The 19,900-nt window shown below is 53.1% G+C and overlaps 1 protein-coding gene across 2 annotated transcripts in view; it reads left to right on the top strand.

Annotated features, from left to right (window-relative positions):
• The first annotated feature begins 2,482 nt into the window (after positions 1-2,482).
• Positions 2,483-19,900, top strand: part of FXYD6 (FXYD domain containing ion transport regulator 6) — a 28,423-nt gene continuing 11,005 nt past the window's right edge. Inside the window, exon 1 of one of the 2 annotated variants that reach the window (XM_045515628.2) lies at positions 2,483-2,765. The gene's annotated coding sequence lies outside the window, so the exon portion shown is untranslated. The remainder of the gene's footprint in view (positions 2,766-19,900) is intronic. The other variant, XM_045515627.2, reaches the window with a different exon arrangement.

Below are 19,900 nucleotides of genomic sequence, written 5' to 3'. Positions count from 1 at the left end.
GTCCTGATCCTTGACTGTAGGGTCCCCCTACTTCCAGAGCCAGCCACTCCCTAATTCTGGCTTGCAATAGTTTTCTTAATGCCCCTTAGAGGCTTCCCATTGTCCTGGGGATAAAAGCTGGATTCACTCAGGAGCTCTCAGGCCTGCCTGGTCTGGCATTTGCTTCCTTCCTCTGTTTCAGAGCCATAGTGGCTCCTTTCATACCATGTTCCTTCTGCCCCAGGGCCTTTGCACATGTTGCTTCTGTTCCTGTGTCAGGATCATTTCCCAACACTGCCTGTCACTCCAATTCTTGGCTCTTTCACTTCATCTCCTTAACCCCTCCTAACCCTTCAGCTCACTTCTCAAATGCTACATCAGGGCTCTAAACCCTGTTTTAATTACACACTTATTCATGGGACTATTTGATAAATCTTTATCTTGTCCATTAGCTATAAGGGACCATGACTTTCTTTTCACTATGTAGCCTGGAGCTTGGCCCCGGGCTCGGTACCCAGTAGCTATTCATACTGATAAATGTGTTGAAAGAATGGAGCAGCTGGTGACCTTTTTTTACCCACACCCACTTGCTTCCCAGGGGCTAGATGTGGTTAGAAGTGAGACAGGATGCCCCCCAGAACAAGCTTGGGTGTGATTTTGTTGCTGTTACCCCAAACACCTTCAGCAGTGCCTCCAGGTGGGCTGGGAAGAAGCACATGTGAGGGGCAAACGGGGGCCCTTCCTCGCGGGGCTGGAGCTTCTGCCGCCTCCCAGGGGCTTTTTGCTGCTCAGAGGCACCGGGGAAGTAATTTGGCCCAACACCTTGGAATTCTCTGGCAAGAAAATGTCTGGTACTAACAGGTGGCTCGGCTTTGCAGTTCCAACTCCTGGCCTGTCCTTTCCCAAACAGGCTTGTAGAGCCTGGGCTTGACATGTCCCCACCAGCAGGAACTCCAAAAAGCAACACAGAGAGGCGACAGGCAGGCAGCACTCAAGGACATCTGGGAGGGACTAATCTACTTGCCCAAGGATACGGGCCCAGCAAGTGATGGGGCTTGGTCTCTCTCACACAGAGGGAAAGGAGGAGGACAATTGTAACCAAGACCTCATATGCAGAGGGAAAAACATGGACAGAAGGGTTACTTATCTGTGTAAAGTCACATGGCTCAAAAGAGTTGGGTCAGGTTTTGGGGAAAGAGCTCTGGTTTTCACAGGCACGCAAAGAAGTTTGGGGCTGGGCCGGAGCAGCATCCACTCTGAGGTTCTGTGTCACAGAGTCTGAGCTATCCTCCCAAGGGTCCCCACTGTTTCTCAGTAGCCGCTTATGGCTTCCACATCTGTGCAAAGCCTTCTGGAATCCATATATATTCCCTGCCTTCGGGTTTTGAGACTGGACTAGTAAAAGAATCCAGTCATCTTGGGTTCGAACTGGAAGGAGTGTCCAGATTATCTGGTCTGTCTCCTTCATTTTACAAATGAGAAAACTGAGGGCCAGGGCTGGGGGTGTTAGAGGTAGGGATGGGCCTCTTCCTGGAAGTACCCATCCTCCCAAGGTTCAGGGTCTGTAAGGAAGTCTCAGGCTTAGACATTTATAGCCTCCTTCAGGAGCCACCCTCACCCCCGATCCTGCCAATCCCCCTCTTGGCTCAGGCCAGCAGCCTCATGGCCACCAGCCTCATGGCAACCAGCATGGTTTCCTGGCTATCAACCAAATGGCCAGCCCTTGGGGCGTCTGTGGTTTCTGCCAGTGCCTGGCCTCAGGGCCTTCCCACAGCTCCCTGCTGACTTGCTGCTTATTGAGTACTCACACTGAGCACTGGGCTCAGCCTCGGGGGTCAAGTGTTCTCAGACCCATTTCACAGGGGACAAAACTGAGGCTCTAGAGCTTCCTTCAGTGATGTGCTCAAAGTCCCATCACAGGTCGAGTTGCAGAACTAGGACTTTAATCTTCTAATTCAGGTTGTCAGTCTTGTGTTTGGACCTGAGGAGCGAACTGGGGAGGGGAGTTACTGTGACCTGAAAGGGGTAGGATGAGGGGCCGTGAAGCAGGGTATCTGGGCAGTGCACCTGTGGTTCCCGCGAGCCCCCGCCCCCAGCATCCCACCTGGCTCCCGTCAAAAATGACGACTCCAACCAGAACCGGCTCGCGCGCCTACGACCCAGCCATTCATGCTTTTGGTGCACATCCCCCTTAATTGCCAAGTCTCCCAATTAACGTGGGTTGCTGTGTCTGGTGTTTTGTTATTTTCTCGTATTTTCCCGTGTCTCCCTCCCGACCCCCCTCCCCCACCCCAGTTTACTATTTCAGAGACACACTAGCGCTGTCATCGTGTTTGTCTCGCTCCCTCCCCACCCTCAGCAGAGGAAAACCGAAAAGCAACAGCTGGTGGCGGATGCGCGCCGGCGCTGGCCCGCCCCCTCGGCGACAGTCTCCTGTTGCTTCCCGAGCCACCCTGCCCTTTGAAATAATCCCTCCCGCACCCGGGAGCAGCGGCGGCGCGTTCGGAGGGGCGGGCAGCGCAGGGCGAGGAGGAGAGGGTCTGCGCGCGGACGCGACCCGGAGGCCAGCGGACCGTGACACCGCGGTCCCCGGAGCCCAGCCCCCGCCCACCCGGCCCCGCCCCTGCAGAACGCGCCTCTCCAGCCCGCCCCACCCCTTCCCAGCCAGGGAGGCGGGAAAAAAAGCGAAAGCCTCGCCCACCGCCCTGCCCCCAGCCCCGCCACTCCCAGGCTCCTCCGGACTGGGCACGTCCTCCTAGATTGTCTCGAGGGACCGCGCCGTGCAGGTAAGCGGATGCGGAGGTGGCAAAGTTGGGTTCTTCTTCCGAAGAGGGAGAGAGGCTGGGATGGGGACCGATCGCGGGGCGCCGGGATGCCGCCGCGTTTTGTTTTTCTCGGTGGGTGTGAGCGGTCCTCCCCAGGCGGCCGCCGCTTGGGCAGCGAAAACCAGGTTGGGGATGGAAACCAGGAGGTGGGCGTCGGAAGAGAAGAGGGGCCTCCGAGGGGAGGCAGGCCGTGGCGATGGGGGCGAAGCTGTTCTGGAAAGGCGCTTGCTGCTGCCTGGAGCTTGGGGCAATGGTTGTAGGAAAAGAGGAAAGGGCTGCTCCCCACTGTATCTAGGGAGAGTTTTCCCTTTGTTACTTGGAAGCTGTGGCCACTTGAGTGGAGTGTGCTGATGTGAAGACGGGGAGGTGGCTGGCTGTGAGTGTGCACACATGACCAACACAAAATGGAACTTGCAGGCTTGGCGCTTGGGGGGCAGGGGGAGCTGGAGCTGGACAGTGGGCATGGGGAGGGGGGCAGGTAAAGAAGGGCTGGGGTTCCAGGGTGTGGGGTTCATGAGAATGTCTGCGTCAATTTTCTTCTTCTCTTGTCTATCCAGTCCTGTTTTATTCCAGTGCACCATGACCCCTCCACCCCCTCTTTTCCTGGTGCCCAGCCCTCTTTCCCCAGCAGGGCTGGCCCTGGCAGAGCTGCCCCCATTGTGTCTCTTGGGCTTCCCGGGTGAGTTGGAAGAGCAGCCTGGGGCTTCTGGTGCTTGCTTCTGGGCTCTTACAAGTGGTGGCTGGTAGAGAAAGCACCTGAGGGTAGGAGCAGTCACCCTGGAGAAGTGGGCCTGGCCAAGCCCCTGCTGCCAACCTCCCGACATGGGAGGCTGTGGCTGCCAAGGCTTCTCCCAGGAACGTAGCCTCTGTCTCCACTTCCTTTGTCTCCTTGGCTCTGGCTGTCTGGCTGGGCCCAGATTTCCAGGTTTGGAGATGGACCAATGGGCCCCATGCCCTCTGTGAATGGACCCCATTCTGGGGGCCCAGCGCCCTCATATTGTGTATGTGTGGATGTGTGTATCTGTTTCCGCAACTTAGCCTTTTTCACGTGACCTTCCTGGTAGTTGCCATGGAAACTCCTCTTCAATTCTCAGCCTCCCTCCTTTTCCTGCCCATTCCTCACCTCTAGATCTCCACCCCTCCCCCCAACATGGTTGCCTAGATACTGGTTAGCCCTGACTTCTCTGGGTAGGAGACCCTTGAGAGCTAGCTCCCACCTCAAACTGATGTGGCCCCTACCCACTGCAGGCCCCTCCAAAACACAGCACGTGTCACAGACACACGCCAAATATACATACACTTGCCACACTACACACATCCACACACATCCTACTTGCCACACACACTACATAAACACACTATACATACACATATCTCATACCACATACACACCATATACACACCAAATACACCATATATATACCACACCACAACACACCACTCACAATGCTACACGTACGCCCTACCAACGCACTGTGTGCTTTCACATACACCAACAATAACATGTACCATTGCTTCCCCCAACACACACACACACACACACACACACACACACACACACACACACGACTTCTAAGTAGGTCTCCAGCTGGAAGATAGAGGGCAGCTTCCTGCCTCACCTGCTCTGTGCAGGGGAAGGCTCAGGAAGGCCAGATGGAAACATCTTCCCAGGAATCCTGCAGAAAAAGGTGGAGAGAAATGCATGTCCAGATTCCCTCAGAGGGGACCCCTCTCCTGGGTGCTGTAGACTAAAGAGGCTGGGCATGGGCCAGAATTCAAATCTCTCCACGGCTGCTTTCTACCTGCCTTGACCCTGAGGACGCCCAGGGCTCCTGGCCTGTCCTAAGGAGTCTTCCTTCCTAACAGAGGATCAGGCAGCTCAGGAACCAGCAGAAGGCTTCAAGCCTCCGCAAAGGAGGGAAGAAAGGTCGTGACTGTGCTTGGAGGGCAGGAGAGGGACAAGGAGAGGGGACAATGCCCGGAGGAGGGCAGAGAGGAGAGGGACCAGGTGAGTTTAGGAAGCAGGTGGGACGATGTGGGGGAGGGGGTCCAGGCTACCCCCTCTCTCCCCCAGGAACACTTCCCTGCTTCCTCCTTGGCTCCTCCAAGCACATCTGTGCTTCTAGGAGAGGAAGCAGGTTGGCAAGGGCTCCTGGATTGCTAGGGCTTTCCCAAGACCTGTAGCTGCTCTGGGGGTCTGGTGGTAGACACCGGAGGCAAGGGTCTCCTTCCTGACCACCTGCCAAGGACCCATTTCACTCATTCAGTGAACTGTTTAAATTCCTTACTACATGTTAATTGCTAGGGTCTTGTGGGTGAGGTGGAAGACGTAGTTCCTGACCTCAGAGTCCTAGATTTCTCAGGGCTGAAAGGGGAACTTCTGATCAGGACATCACATAAATGGGGAAACTGAGGCTCAGAGGTCCCACCACCCCACAGTGGCTGAGGCCTCTGACTCTTTAGCCAGGACTTGTGACCCCACACTCCCACTTCTCTTGCTGTTTTTTCTCTATTTCCAGCAATCCTCTGGGGACTGGGATGTCCCTTCCAAAGTGTGGGTGCCCCAGTGGGTGAGGAGCCCGCTCCATTTTATTTCCTTGGAGGAGAGGGTGAGGAGGAGCAGTTCCCTAGACCCTGGGAACTCCCCACAGTCACAGGAAGCCAGCCCACCAGATGCCCCCTAAGTCAGAGCCCGGCCCTGTTGGACCTAGCTGGCTGCCATCTGGGGTGGCAGACTGTGCCAGGCAGCCCCCAGGACGCCCTGTCTAACAAATCACCCACTAACTTCTGCCCAGGCGCCTTGGAGGAAGCAAACCAGTCATGACAGCCGCAGCCGCTGGGGACAGAGACCCGGCAGCATAAAGGCAATGATCCCGGAGGTGCAGACTCAAGTTCTAGTCCTGGCTGCGCCCCAGGGGCAAGTGCATTCATCCCACAGATGTCACTTTGGAAGCAAACTGGCTGTCTGGTGAAAGTCTTTTAACTGAAAGCCTCTAAGATTTTATTTTATTTTTTATTTTCTTCATACAACTTAATATGTTTATTTCCGATTTCATAATGTGGAATTTAATTATTCATAGTGTGGAATAACATGTCATGTATTATAATATTTTACTTAATCATGACCCTACAGAGTCCTTTAAGGTTTCCAACTTTTAATTATTATAAATAAGATTTGATTAAACATCTAGGTACATGAAAGCAGCCATTTCTTCCTCTAAATTTTTGTACAGTCTTGAAAGAGATCCCTTTTCTCTCCAGGAGCCAAACTGCACTCATGATTTCATAACACGGGGTTGCGGCTGAGCTGAGCAGGAAGGAGGCTGGTGTCTGGTTCCTGGGGAGAAGGCCTCCCCTTTTACCCCTTTCAGTCATGGAAGCCGAGACTGGGTTTTCTTCTCTCAGGCTTCAGCTGCTGGCTCCTCCTGAGCTCTGTGTCTCTCTGGTCTGTTCTGCCAGGGTGGAAACTGGGGCGAGGTGGAGTCTTGGGAGACGTGGTCTCTGGAGACAGCGGGGTCCAGGGCCATCATTTGTGCATCTGTGAAATCCTCCTGGGCCAGCTGGAGGTGCTGGTCAGGGCTTTCTGTCCCAGATGAGAAGAAGAAGATCTCTGGCCGAGACGAAAGCATAGAACCATCTTCTCTGCTCTGGTATGGGAGGGAGGAGGGGGGACTCTGACCTGGGAAAGTATGAAGTCAGCTTGGAGCCCACACAGGAACACACTTGTTACAAAGATACGTGGGGGAGCTGGAGGCTCAGGATGGGGGCCGGGGCCCGGGGGACCAGGCTGGGGCCATGGGAACGTAGCTGCTTCAGCTCAAAATATCTGATGTGAGGCCAGGGATGACGTAGGATCTGGTTGGAACGACAGTGACTCCCCACATAGCTGGAGTGCAAAGCCAGGCCTTGGAAGAGACCAGAGACAAGGTCTTAATTCATACATACCTGCCTTTAACAAGTGCTAATTGAGTCCCTCCCCTATGCCAGGCTCTGTGGGCTTCTCAGGGCCCACAGAGCTGTGAAATGATGGTTTCATTCACCGGAACTCTCCCGCTCAGGTAGATCATTGATTTGTCCTCTCCCCGCCTCTCTCCCCGCTGACCCCACTCACACTTCCCACCAGGAAAGCTCTGGAACTTCCTTCTTCGACAGGAACCGCCCTGCACTCACTCTCCCTTTCTCACACATAAATAATCTTCCAGCCCTGACACATAGGCACGAGCTCGCAGGTTCCCGTGCACCCTCTCACCTCACCCAGCTGCAGTCTCTCACCTAGACCGTGGTGACGGCTTCTTCCTTTCCATTTTCTCAGCCCCCATCCTTTTACCACAAATCCTGCGGATCAGGCCCAGCGTATCTGACCTTCTGGGCCTCTCCATGGCCTGTTGATGAGGACAGGTGTCTGGCACTGGTCCCCAAGGGCTGCAGCTACCTCTCCAGGCACCCTCTCCAGATGATTGTCCAAGCCTGGTACTTCCTACCCTCTGCCTCTCTCTGCTCAGACCTGACCAGGAATGAGCTCTCTCACTCCAGCATGCTGAGGAGGGGTGGTGGCCTTTGGAGACGCATAGACTTGGGTTCTAAGCTGGGTGCTGACACTTCCTAGTTTTTGTAACACTTCTAAGCCTCAGTTTCCTTATCTGTCAAATGGGCATGACGATTGAGGGGGTAAGCTATGTCAAGTGCTTCTCGGGTGCCTAGCTCGTAGTAAACACTCAGTAGATGTTAGTTGCTGTAATGATGATGATAATAATGACATTGTTATTATTATTAGAATGACAGTATTGTTGGTTATAGCATCTTCTGAGGCTCCCTCTTTCAAACAGCTTTTCCTAATTTCCAGTAAACAGATATGCTTTCCTCCCCCCTCCTCGTACCCTGAAATGCTCTGTTGATTCTTCCCTGAGAGTACACACCCACCATGCCTGCATTTAGCTACTTAAGTACACGCCTGCTCCCCACACCCGCTCCTACCTCTTCAAAAGCAAAGTCTGTTTGTCCCTCAGACAGCGCCTGGCACGGTGTCAGGCAAATGGAGAAAGCCCAGCGAGCGTCCGTGAACTGAACATATGTGGGAAGAAGTCCTTACCCACCGGGAGATGTTGAAAGCCCACTTGTCCCTCCAAGCTGTCTCCCGCCTGTCCCTCATACCCAGGTGCGCACCACGCATACCTAGGGGGGACCTTCCTTTATGCTCTTGTGTCATCTCAGTCTGTCTGCTCCTTTGATGGAGTCTGAAAATAAGAATTTGACCCCATCAGAAGCCTGGGAGGCGCTTACGGGCTGAAGTCAATGGAAGGAAACTGATTCATCTCAGGTTTTGGTGATTGGGATCCGCCAGAGACCTAGTGAGCCGGCAGGAAGAAGTGGGGTGAGGGGTCACGGGAAAAGTTTTAAAATTCCTTAAAAATTCCATACAGATCCTCAGGTTGTTCTGAGCTTAGACTGGATTATGACTTAAAGGGATAATGATGCCAGAGCACCCGTTCATTCCCGCATCAGCCTTTCCTGAGCAGCTACTGTGCAAAGCGTTGGCAATTCAGAGATGCCTAGAATGTGCCTCTGCTTCCACAGAGTTCATGGTCTGATGGGGGAGACACACACACGAGTGATGGAGTACCTGGAAAGAAGCGTGGGCCTTGGCTCTGTGGGAATGGGGGGGAATGAATCATGTGGCTGGAGGTTGGGGACAGTGTGTTTCCTGAAGCAGAGACAAACAAGGTCGGGTCAGCCTCCAGACGTGCACGTGACCGGGTGGGCAGAGGGCCTGTCCCCATGCCTTTTCCACCCCAAGCAAGACAGTGTGAACATATACACATGCTCAGTAGGCTCAAACATGCCGGCCAGAGCTGTGCTTTCAAGGAGGTGGGCTGTTGGGCAGAGAGAGTGGATGGGGCTGGTCAAGCTGCCTGGTACTGTGGTCTGGCTGTGGGCAGGGTTGCCTGGGCCTCTGGCCCTGGCAGCTGCTCCGAGTTTCTGTTTCTGCTGCTGGGACTGTTGGTCTGGCCTGTCTTGAATGAGCCTTTGTCAGCAGGCTTGGGGAGGAGACGATCCCATCACTGGCCTCACTTGCTCACGCCCGCCCAGCCTGCCAGGGCCCCGGCCTAGGGCTTCTGAGCAGTGCTGCCCACCATCCAGACTCCCTGGAACTGGACTGAGATCCCCTCGGGGGCGGCAAGCCTGGTCCCGCTCCCTGACTCACCCTGGGTGGCTCGTGTCATTGGCCTGTGCTGGAGGCTGGAGTTGGCCACACCTCCCTGCCCTGCGCCTGCCTCTGAGCGCTGTCAGGAGAAGCCCACGGGGTGATGGCTGGGAAGGCACTGCAAAGACCGTCACAGTCAGAAGTGATGGGGGGGTGAAGTGGCAGCAGGGCCCTGTGACCCAGCTGATGGGCCAGCTTGGAGTCTTTCTAGAGACTCTAATTTTATTTTATTTTTGTTTTTGGAGGGAAGGTAATTGGGTTTATTTGTTTATTTATTTAAATGGAGGTCCTGGGGATCGAACCCAGGACCTTGTGCATGCTAAGCGCACACTCTACCACTGAGCTGTACCCTCCCCCTCCCAGAGACTCTTTTTAGAAACCAGTCCTGTGTTTGTGCTTTGTGTACTCCAAGGAAAGGCCTTATTTCTTCTCATGGTCAGTTCCTTTCTTCCTCTTCCCCGGAAGTAATTCCTCATTAAAGATAAAGGTCCCTCCGTTCAAATGGTAAGTTCTCTACTACATGATAGAGGAGTTCTGTCCCTCCCCCTCCCCCTGTACAGCCAGGCTGGATTGGGTCTGGGCTGGAAAGAGATAGCTTTGAGTCATGGGGACCAGCGGGGATGCCCTCCATGAATGCAGGGCGGTGGGGCAGACCCAGAGATGGGGCTACTCAGGGCAGTCCTGCCAGGCCCGAGGACCCTGTGATGAGAGGGACCCGGTAGGAAGGGGACATCCTGGAGGGTGTCAGCAGCGATGATCTGGACCAGAGGCCCCTGCCTTGTGCATAGGCTGTCCAGCTGCTTCGGGGCAGTGCAGGGAATTCAGTGACTACAGCCCCTGTGAGCCCCTCGGCCCAACAGAATGTCACCACACTCTGCTCTCTCCTCAGTCCCAGGCTTGAGTTCTCTCTGCCCTTTAACCCTTCTCTGGAATTCTGTAAGGGGGCCAGTCATTTCAAGTTAGGCTATTAAACAGAATAATTGATGTTCAATGCTTGTTTGATGGCATTTAACATGCAGATTGAGGGAACAGGTTGCATTTTCCTCCGAAGGCCACAGATCCATCAATGACCTCTGGTTGGGCCCAAAGCTCTTGTTTTAAAAGACAGCTTTAAAAGCCTTTGCTGGATTTCAGCTCTGTGGTTCTGAACCACAGAAGCCCAGCCCCTGCTGCAGAAGCAGCGGACACCACCGACAGGCCGCCGGGCTGCGTGCTGCTTGCTGCTTGCCGGGAAGGTGAGCAGATGTGGGGGTGATGGGATGGGGTTGGAGAGCTGTTTTGTTTTTAACTGAATTAACATTTTTTAAAAATTATTTTTAATAGATCTTTTTTTTTAAAGAACAGTTTTAGATTTACAGAAAAACTGAACAGCTAGTACAGACAGTTCCAGTATAACCCCCAGCACACAGGTTCCCCTATTGTCTTATGTTCATGTGGTACGTTTGTTACCATTGATGAGCCAATATTGATATATTATTATTATCTATAGACCACACTTTATTCAGACGTCTTCAGTTTTTACCTGATGTCCTTTTCCTGTTGCAGGATCCCACGCGGGTCGCCACGTTACAGTCAGTTGTTACGTCTCCTTAGGCTTTTCTTGGTGTGAGAGGTTCTCAGCCTTGCCTTGTTTTTGAGGACCTTGACCTTGACAGTTTTAGGGAGGACTGGTCAGGCATATTGCAGGATACTCCTCAGCTGGGATTTGTCCGATGCTTTTCTCACAGTTAGGCTGGGCCGATGGGTTTGGCGGAGGCAGATCACAGAGGGGAAGGGCTGTTTTTGTCACATCAGATCAAGGGTACGTATATCAGCCTGCTTCATCACCGGTGGTGTTGACGGGACTAAAACCCAGTCCCTTTTAGTGCCACCACTCCAGCACGATGCCAGGGCCTCGTGATTGGAGCTGTGTTCTTTCCACTCCCCGCGACAAACATCAGTCTGTCAACCAGCCCTCACTGGCTGTCTGCACCGCCCTAGCTCGTGCGGGTCCTGGGGTCACACAGAGACTTTTCAGCCAGGAGAACCTTATGAGAGAGAGCATGAAACAGACTGCGCTATGTGCCAAGTCAGTGCTAATGACAAGCCACAGGTGCTCTTTGAGTCTGGAGAAAGAAGTCTATAGTTCAGCCTATGGGCTGGAGTGGTAATTGGACAAAGATAGCATTTCTCAACCTTGGCTGCCCGTTGGAATGAGTGGGGCGATTCTAAAAATTACTGATGCCTTGGTCACACCCCCAGAATTTAGAATTTAGTGGGACTTAGTTGATTCTCAGGCATTATTGTTATTATTTATATTTTTGCGATTATTAAAAAGCTCTCCCTGTGCTGGGAAGGTGCAGCCAAGTTTGAGAACTGGAATAAACAGGGAAGGGAAGGGCATTCTAAGTGGAGGGAACAGAATATACAGTGGCCTAGAGATGGATACACACATGGCAGGGGACGGGAGTAGACCACAGTAGCTGAAAGTAATGGAAGAAAATACTGGAAGGGCAGAAAAGGGAGAGGCTTAGATGTATTCAGATGCCAGAATAAAAAGTTTTGATTTTTAAAAGTAAAGAGAATACGGAAGCACCATGAATACATTTGTGTTTGGGAGAGAAGTGATCAGAATATACATTAGGAAGATTAAATCATACAGTTATCAGTGTCCAGGAGCAATTACAGGGAGGGGATTAAGGACGGGTGCAGCTAGCACAATATTAGACAAGCTATTTACAACGGCCTCAGCGGGTAAGAATGAGGGTCTGAACTAGACGGAGCAGTGGGAGAGAGGATTCTAGACCTACTGCAGGAGGAAGCATGTCTAGGACTTTGCCACAGGTACAGTGTGGAGATGGGATGGGAGGGAGGGAGGAAACCCTGTGAACTCAGACTGTGAGCTCCGTGAGGTAGGGACCGCGTTTGTGCAGCACGCCCAGCGATGACTAAGTTCTTGGGCAACAGCAGGCTGTCAATAAATGTTTGTTAATTTGGTTACTGGAAGAATAATGATGCTCTTCTTTCCAAAATTACACCTTGTCCCCAAATTACTCTCTTTTTCTCCACCAATTTCTTCACCTAAATGCAGGCAGATCTCAGCTGTTTGAAAAGCAATCTGATTCAATAACTCAGGCCAAGATGTAAATGACTGGTAGGATTGGAAGTATTTACCTTTTAAATGAAGCATTTGGTGGAATTAAGAACTCTCTCCCTGGGAGAATGTCGTGGGTGTGGATATATTTTTGAGGAGGGGTGGTCTTTATTTCAATTCTGTAATTCTGAGCCGTACCAGGAATAAAGGGGGTCTGTAGCTCGGCAGCTCGCTCTGAAAGGCTGCCAGTTGGCATCCCCTGTGAGCCTAGCTTCGATGGACAGATCCCCCCCTCCAACTGGTCTGGGACACCAGACCATCTAGCTCCCTGCGTGCGCTGACAGTCCCTGGGCAGAGAGCAGCAGGGTGCCCAGCAGCTGCTATGAGGAGGCTGGGGAGGGAGAGAAGAGAGCCTGAGCTGGTGCTGAAGCTCCACTGGGAGTGATGGGAAGGCCTGTGAGTCGCTGGGGACCAACAATGGCTGATGGATGTGCCAGACCTCCTCCCGCCTCCACAGGGGCTGCCGGATCCTAGCCTTAACATCAGTCATAGTGGACAGAACAGAGTTGGGCAAGAAACCGGGAAGGGGAGAAAATGACCTTATGCGTGCTGGAGTTAAATAAACCTATTTAACTTTATCTGGATTATTCTCACCCTGGTTTTTCTGCCCTGGCCTGGGTATGAATGCTCCCATCCAATGAGCCCTGCTTGGTCTTGAGTCAAGGTCAGCGTTTTCATGTCCCTTAGCCCCCATGCATTGCCACTCTTGCCAGGGAGGCAGCAAGGAGGAGTGGAAAGAACATAGCCTGTGGCATCTGCAGAATTAGTATGGTTAGCTGTGCGAGCTTGGGCGGGTGACATGACTCATGAAGCCTTGCCTTCTCTCATCTGTAAGATGGCAACAATACCCAATGCCTGCCGTTGTGATGTTCCTTTGAGCTGATGCTTTGGAAGTTGTCTGGGAGGTGAGGTGTCTTACAGATGCTTGGGATTATCAGCATCACTACCATCTCCAGCATCTTCCCCTTCAGCCATGGGTGGTGGGGAGGGGGTGGAAAATACAAAACACAGCTGGTCCCCCTTTTCTTGTGACAGCTGCAAGTACACTCGAGGGTCTGGGGCTGAGGACCCAGGAATCTCTGTCCTGATGTATTTGCCCCAACCTTCCTTAAACCCAAGAGGCAGGAGGACCAGGGCTGCCTTAGGCCCAGCATCACAGTTTTACTGAAGTCCACTTAGCCTTGGAATCTCAAGGCCCAGCCCTCCGAGGGAGACACACCCAAGGGGCCCCTTGAGGGAGACAGTGGCTTCTCCTGGAAGGACTTTGGGTTAGGAAGAATACTTGGCGCTCTGGCCAAGGGGGCGGGGCACCTGAGGCCCTCCAGGGCCAGGCCTCAGGCTCCTGGACCCTGACCAGCAGGCGGCTTAGACAGCAGAAACCCTGTGTCTTCCACTGGGCAGCTGCCCTGCAGCCTGAGCGGCTTGATGTTTTTTCCTACAAGCAGCAGCTGTCTGTTGACTTTACCCCCCACCGACACCCCGCCCTGGTGCATCTCTTGCTCAGTTTCTGCCAGGAACGCCTCCCCTCGGCCAGGCTCCCTTCTGTCCTGCAGCCTCTTCTTCTCTTCCCTTTGCCTGCCTCTCTGGCACTTCTCTTTGGCCTCTCTCCTGTTCAGTCACTCTTCCTCTGGGATTCCTTTCCTCTCCTGCCATCTCGTGTCCTCTCCGTCTTGCTTCTGTGTCTCTTGGTGGGGGCTCCCCAACTTTTGCCTGGGAGGACGTGTCACCGTCCCTGGCTGCCCCAGGCAGGTCTGTGCTCCCCACACCACCTGTCTGTGGCCCTGGATGATGCAGCCTGTTTTTCTGGAGGGAGGAGAAGGCAGTAGCTCTGGGAAGCCTTTTGCGTAGATAACGCCATGCTCTGCCTGCATCTGCTGTGGCTCGAGGCCATCCCTGCCTGTGTCATGGGGACACTGGAGCCTTCCAGCGATGAGAGACAGTTAAAGGAGGAGGGAAGGGAAGTGAGAGGAGGCAACTGGGGGCTTTCCCCAGCTCCATTCTCTGTTTCTCTTCCCCATTTCCCAAGAGAAGCTAGAACGTGAAGGTGGAAGCTGAGGAAAGAGTTGGGGGAAAGATGATCTATCAACCCTTGATGCTTAAAAAGCAGTTGCTGTTTACCAGGCAGAGCGCTCAGCTGGGACGTGATATCTCTTTTCATTGCAAATGACAGAAACTGAGCTGCATCGGTTTGGGGCAGGGCGGGGATTATGGGTTCTTAGAGCCAAACTGCGGGATGGGCAGGGCAGCACTGGCTGCGGACAGACAGGCCAGAGCACCCCCAGCCAGGACCCTCTCACTGTCCTTTCTCTGGCTCCTCTCTCCCGCCAGCTCTTCACCTGCAGGATGCTGACTGAGTACCCCTGCCCCCTAGACTCCTCCAACCCCACATTTCACAGCCTGGCTGCTTTGACCCTTCTTCCCTTGGTTCAGGAGGATGTGACTACCCGTGGGGGAATCCTGAAGTCTCAAACCCAGGCCTTTTAGCAACAAGGGAGGGGCTGCAATTGGCAGTCCCCAGTAGGTCTACAGGGCTGGAGCTGGGGAGGAGCTGTCTCCCCTGCAAAAGGAGATGCCAAAGGGACAGGTGTGGGCAGACAGTGATGCAGGGAGGCTATGTCATCTAATCCTCGCAGCTCCTCACATGCCAGTTACTATTCCCATTTTACATGTTCCGAAGCAAACGCTCCGAGAGGTAGAGTGACTTGTTCAAGGTCACAAAGCCCCCGAGTGGCAGAGAGGCAGGATGGTAGAGTGGTTCAGAGCAAGGACTCTGGAGCCAGATTGCTTGGGTTAAAATCCAGGCTCTGGGGCTTTAGGCAAGTTGCTTAACCTTTCTGACCTCAGTTTATCCATCTGTATAATGGGAATGATCATAATCAGAGCCACTTCTAGAGCTGCTGTAAGGACTGAATGAGTTAGTACGTGTAAACCACTTAGAACAGGACTTGGGATGACATGAATGCCTAACAACTGTTAGGTACTGTTATCACAGTGCTTTACAGTTTACAGAGAACCTCCACATGTATTATCTCACTTGACCTTTATAATAGCCTTGGAAAGTGGACAGAGGAACTGGCTGATCCCTTACTGTCCCCCACCCCCTGCTCTCACTTCCGGCCGAATCAGCTGCACAAATTCCATAATCTCTTTTTTAAAAACTCCCCTTCTCAGGGGAACAGCTCTCTGTGCAACAAGGGAATAGAAATTCTCTCTTGGGGGTGAGCCGGCAGGCACTGTGCCTTCTGCTCTCTTTCTTTCATGAGTGTGTATGAAGCTAGTGATGTTAGGAGGCTTAACAACATGTTAGGATGACAAAATGTTCACCCAGAGGCAGGAGCCCCCTCTTTGTAGAGTTCACATGACTCTTTTGTGTGGCCGAGCCTTGCAGCCTAAGCCTGCTGGACGGGTATAGGAGCAGGGAGCAGGGTGGCAGCCGCCTGGGAGGTGAGCCCTCTGGGAGCCAGTACAGGTAGCCCCTCTTGGCCCTTTGTTCCTGGGTGGGTGTGAGCCTCCCTGGAATGTGGGGCCAGGGGCTGGAGTCCAGGGCTCCCAGCAGGAAGACTACCTTCCTCCTCCAGCGGGTGGGCAGGCTGAGCTGGGCGGAAGTCTGGAATCCAGCTTTCACTCACCAGGGGACCACTCTTTCCCTGCCTCAATTTCTTCCCCTTTAAAATGGGTTTGATGCAACACATATTTCATGGGCTATTTTTAAGAATTAAATGAGAACGAATATTTAAAGTAGTAAGAATAGCACTTGACCTGTATGCTGTTTGTCGTGATTATTATTATCATCTCTTACATCCAATCCTGGCCCCAAAATGGGCTTCAAATACAGGCTTCCCATCCCAGAATTTTCAGTTCCTCTCATTTCCTTCTTTGGAGTCCATAGGATAATTCCGATGCTCACCAGCACCTTGCTTATTGCCACAGCCAAGTTCACTGCCAGAAGACTCACCTAGAAGACTCAGCTGTTCTGGTTTTACCTTTTCTTTCACACTTCGGTCATGGTTGCTGCCCCAGGAAGTGGAGCTTGGCTCGTGGAGCTGCAGGAGCTTCAGCCCTGAACATCCCCAATGTTCATGTCCAGCCGTGGGCTCAGGTCCTGCCTGACGCGAGTGGACCTGGGAGCGGCGGCACACTGGCCTGGGGGGCAGCATTGGGTGGAAGCTTTTCCAGTCAAGGAGGCTGCAGCTGTGTCTTGCAGCTGTATGAAGAAAGGGAGTTTTGAGCCTTCCAGAAGGGGCCAAAGATGGAGAAGAATCCACCCTGCATTTTACAAAAGCAGATGATGAAACTTGGTCGTGGCTCTGGGTCACTGTGTCTGGGAGCTCCAAGGCCAGAGAGTGTAGGGCACACAGTGGGGGTTTGAGGCCACAGGTCGCATGGAACACGAGGTGAGGGGCAAAGTCCCCATCCTGAAAACAGAGAAGATGGAGGGGAGTGCTGAGCTCAGCCAGGAAGGACCCCGGAAATGCCCTTGGGAGTGCTTCTAGACAGAGCAGTCAAGTAGGTGATGACTGTCCTTTTGTTCTTTGCTTTCTTTTCACGCCTGTACATCTTAAGTTGGGAGGCAGAAGGTGATGAGCGGTTTAGGGAGGAAAAGTGCAGCTGCACGTGAGGGGAGGTGGGGGTTCGCTTGAGCGCCAAGGACGCCCGGCTGCCCCAGCGTGGATGGTGGAGCAGGGAGACACCGGGGTGGAAGGGGTGCCAGAGAAGGTTCAGGAGAACATTCCAGCCTTTCCAGCCCTGTGGCATTATGACCCCAACGTTCTCATAAAAGGACAGCACATCCCAAAGCCAGGCCGCGGGTTGGGCCTCATCGGCCAGTCTGTGCTGACCGCTCCCCCAGGCCTTGGTCGTGAGCACGTGTGACTGAGAACTGAGGTGCCATTCAGAGTGTGCACGTGCAGCCCTTTCATAGAATCTGAGGCTAAGGAGGCCTGAGAAGTCTGCCAGGGTCAGTCTCCTGTCCCCAAAAAGATCTTAGCACAAATAGATCAGGCTCCCCTCCCCCTATTTCCCTCCCAAACAGTAAGACTTACTAATGTCTTAGGAATGTAAAAAATCCATCTCTTTGCCCAGAAATCAGACCAATTTTCTGTGCTAACTTTTAGTCCTGGGCCTTCTCTGTTTTCGAGCCTTAGCCCGGCCTTAGACCACTCAGATCTAGGCCACAGTGATGCCGCCTACACCAAACTCACCCGCACTGCACCTCACCAGGATCATCAGAAAGGGCTTTTCTGACCATCTCTTTGCCCCCTGTTCAGAGAGTGAGGAGGTGGGCTCCAAGCCACCTGAAGACCCTTTCTAGACATGATTCCATCACTCACCTTCCCAGAAGCCAGCACTGGCCCCCCAACATCTGAGCCACCAAAGGTGGTCTTCTAATGGGAGAGCCAGGAGCCTGTCTGTGCTTCTCTCCTACCCCTCTCACTGCCCTGGTCCCCCTCATTCCTGTAGGTGCCGTGTCTTCTGTCCTGGCTCTGGCCAGGCTGCCCGAGGACTCTCAGGCATTGCTCATCCTTTCCTACCACCCCCATGGCGCTTTTCCCTCCAACCCTGGCTTCCCCACCTCCCGATCCCAGCACACCAGCTGGAGGCGTGGGTTCTGGGCCCAGCTCTGCCCCTGATCAGCTGGATGACGTGGCTCCATCACTTCTCTGTTGGGGCCTCATCTCCTCAAATAAAAAGTAGGAGCTTTCATCTCAATCATTGTAACTTGCTGGCATTCGGTGAGTCTAACTCCATCTGGAAAACTTCACATCTTGGTTATGTCCTATTTATACACAGTGGAATCTTCTTTGTTGCAAAGATTTGGATACATCACAGGCTAAATCATGCCCCCTTGGCATGTGATAACAGTCTAGGGTAACCAGTTAGCCTAAACAGTGGGGCCCAGGCATTCTGTGACCCCATAAAAGTCTCCCTCCTTCTCCCTTCTGGTGTGTCCTCTCTGGAGAGGGGATCTTTGGGGATCCTGCCAGGATTCAGTCCTTGGAGACCCTTCTGGGCACGTTTTTGATGGGCTGAACCCAAAGGAAGGCAAGCAGACGGGATGCAAGGGAAGGGAAGGGAGGCTTTGGGGGCCGAGTGAGAGAGATGAGGGTGAGATAATGACGGTCCGCTGTAATCTGGAGCCTGTGCATTTTAAAGGGCGGTCGTTTCTGAGTTATTTTCACAATAGAACTGGGTATTCTGATCCACCTCACTGCTGCGTGGAATCAAAAATAATATAGCATGATGCTATATCATCAACTGGTGGCTTCTCTTTCTGAGCAGCTTTTACCCAGCAATTATGTGAAATTATGTGACTCAGTATAGAAAGATAATCACCGGAGAAACTCTTCTGATTGCTTTCTCCTGCACATGCAGAAAGCAACTGCGCAGTCGGCAGGAAGATCAGGGAAGGAAATTAACATGGACGTGCTGGTGCCGCCCGCCCGACGTGTCAGCTGTTTCCCAATGTAGAGATATGAGAACATGGAAAAGAGCAGAAAAACAAGTGGGAACTGAATTCTTTCTCAGAAGGTGCTACAGAGGAAGTGAAGTGTGGCTAGTCCCGTTTTCCAGATGGGGAGGATGGTCTGAACCATCTAGAGTTTGAGTCCCCCATCTAACAGTGATGATGTCACCATGAGCCCCATCCCAGGGAGCCAAGCCAGGTCCCCAGGCCCATCCAAGCAGAGGGGTCCAGGGCCTCCCTTGCACAGGAAGCTAGTGTAATGTTCTAAAACCCCATCTCCCGACTCCACCCAACTCTGCCTTGCTTTCCCCTCTTCTAAAGACCCCTCCCTTCTCTCTTCCATCTACTTCTTGGACCTTGTGGCCTGAAATGAGATTTACCACTGCTACGCCCTCTTAACCTCCCCCTCACCCGCGCCAGCCCCAGGCAGCGCAGCTTCCTTTCTGGGAGAGAGGAATGTGTAGTAACTGGGAGGGTGTAGGACTCGGGGTGGGGGCAGTTGTGTGGGAGGGAGGGGAGGCAGAGAGTTTCCTGGTGCAGCCGGGGGAGAAAGAACCCCCTTCGGGGATTCTGCATGTGTTCTTGGCCACTCGACTTGGGGGCAGTGCCAGTGGTATCAACGAGATTTTTAAAAAGGGTGGAGGGGCCAAGAGGCCCCTGAGGAGGCCTGTGCTGAGCGCGGCTGGTGCAGCCCAGGCCTGGGCAGCAGCTTGGAGGAGGAAAGTTGGTCCCTTTCCAGTTCTATAACAGGATTCCTTTCAGCACACTGTAACTTGATCAGAAATGTTTTCTTTAGAATACAAAGACAGGTCTTTATTCTTGAGCTTGGCATTCAAGATCCTCTCCAGGCTGACTCTAACTGTCTTATCAGAATTCTTACCACCCACACCATCATACTTTACACAACTAGATCATTCACTGTTTTGGAAGGTGTCTTACTTGGGAAAGGGCAAATACTTGGCAGATTTCCGTCACAGCTCCCTCCTGTGCTGTGCAGACCTTACTAATGGACGAAGGCCCTCTCTCTTGCTGGACCTCATTCAGAATCCCCAGGAAGGCACTTCAGGTGGCCACTACTGAATGAAGTACCTTGAGGTTCCACTGGGTCTGACTTGAACTTGAATTGGATACTGTTTGTGATCCCTGCCTCCCGTTTCCCCTTCTCACCGCCTTTGCTCATGCTGTTGCTCTGCCAGAATGCCCTTCCTTTTCTCTCTCCTTATCCCTGTCCGTCAGAATCCCATCCTGTTTTCAAAGTTCAGCTAAAATGTCAGCTCCTCCGTGGACACGTCCCAGGC

Source organism: Camelus bactrianus, chromosome 33, assembly GCF_048773025.1.
Source record: "Camelus bactrianus isolate YW-2024 breed Bactrian camel chromosome 33, ASM4877302v1, whole genome shotgun sequence".
NCBI classification, from domain to species: domain Eukaryota; kingdom Metazoa; phylum Chordata; class Mammalia; order Artiodactyla; family Camelidae; genus Camelus; species Camelus bactrianus.
This window is presented reverse-complemented; position numbering and strand designations above follow the sequence as displayed.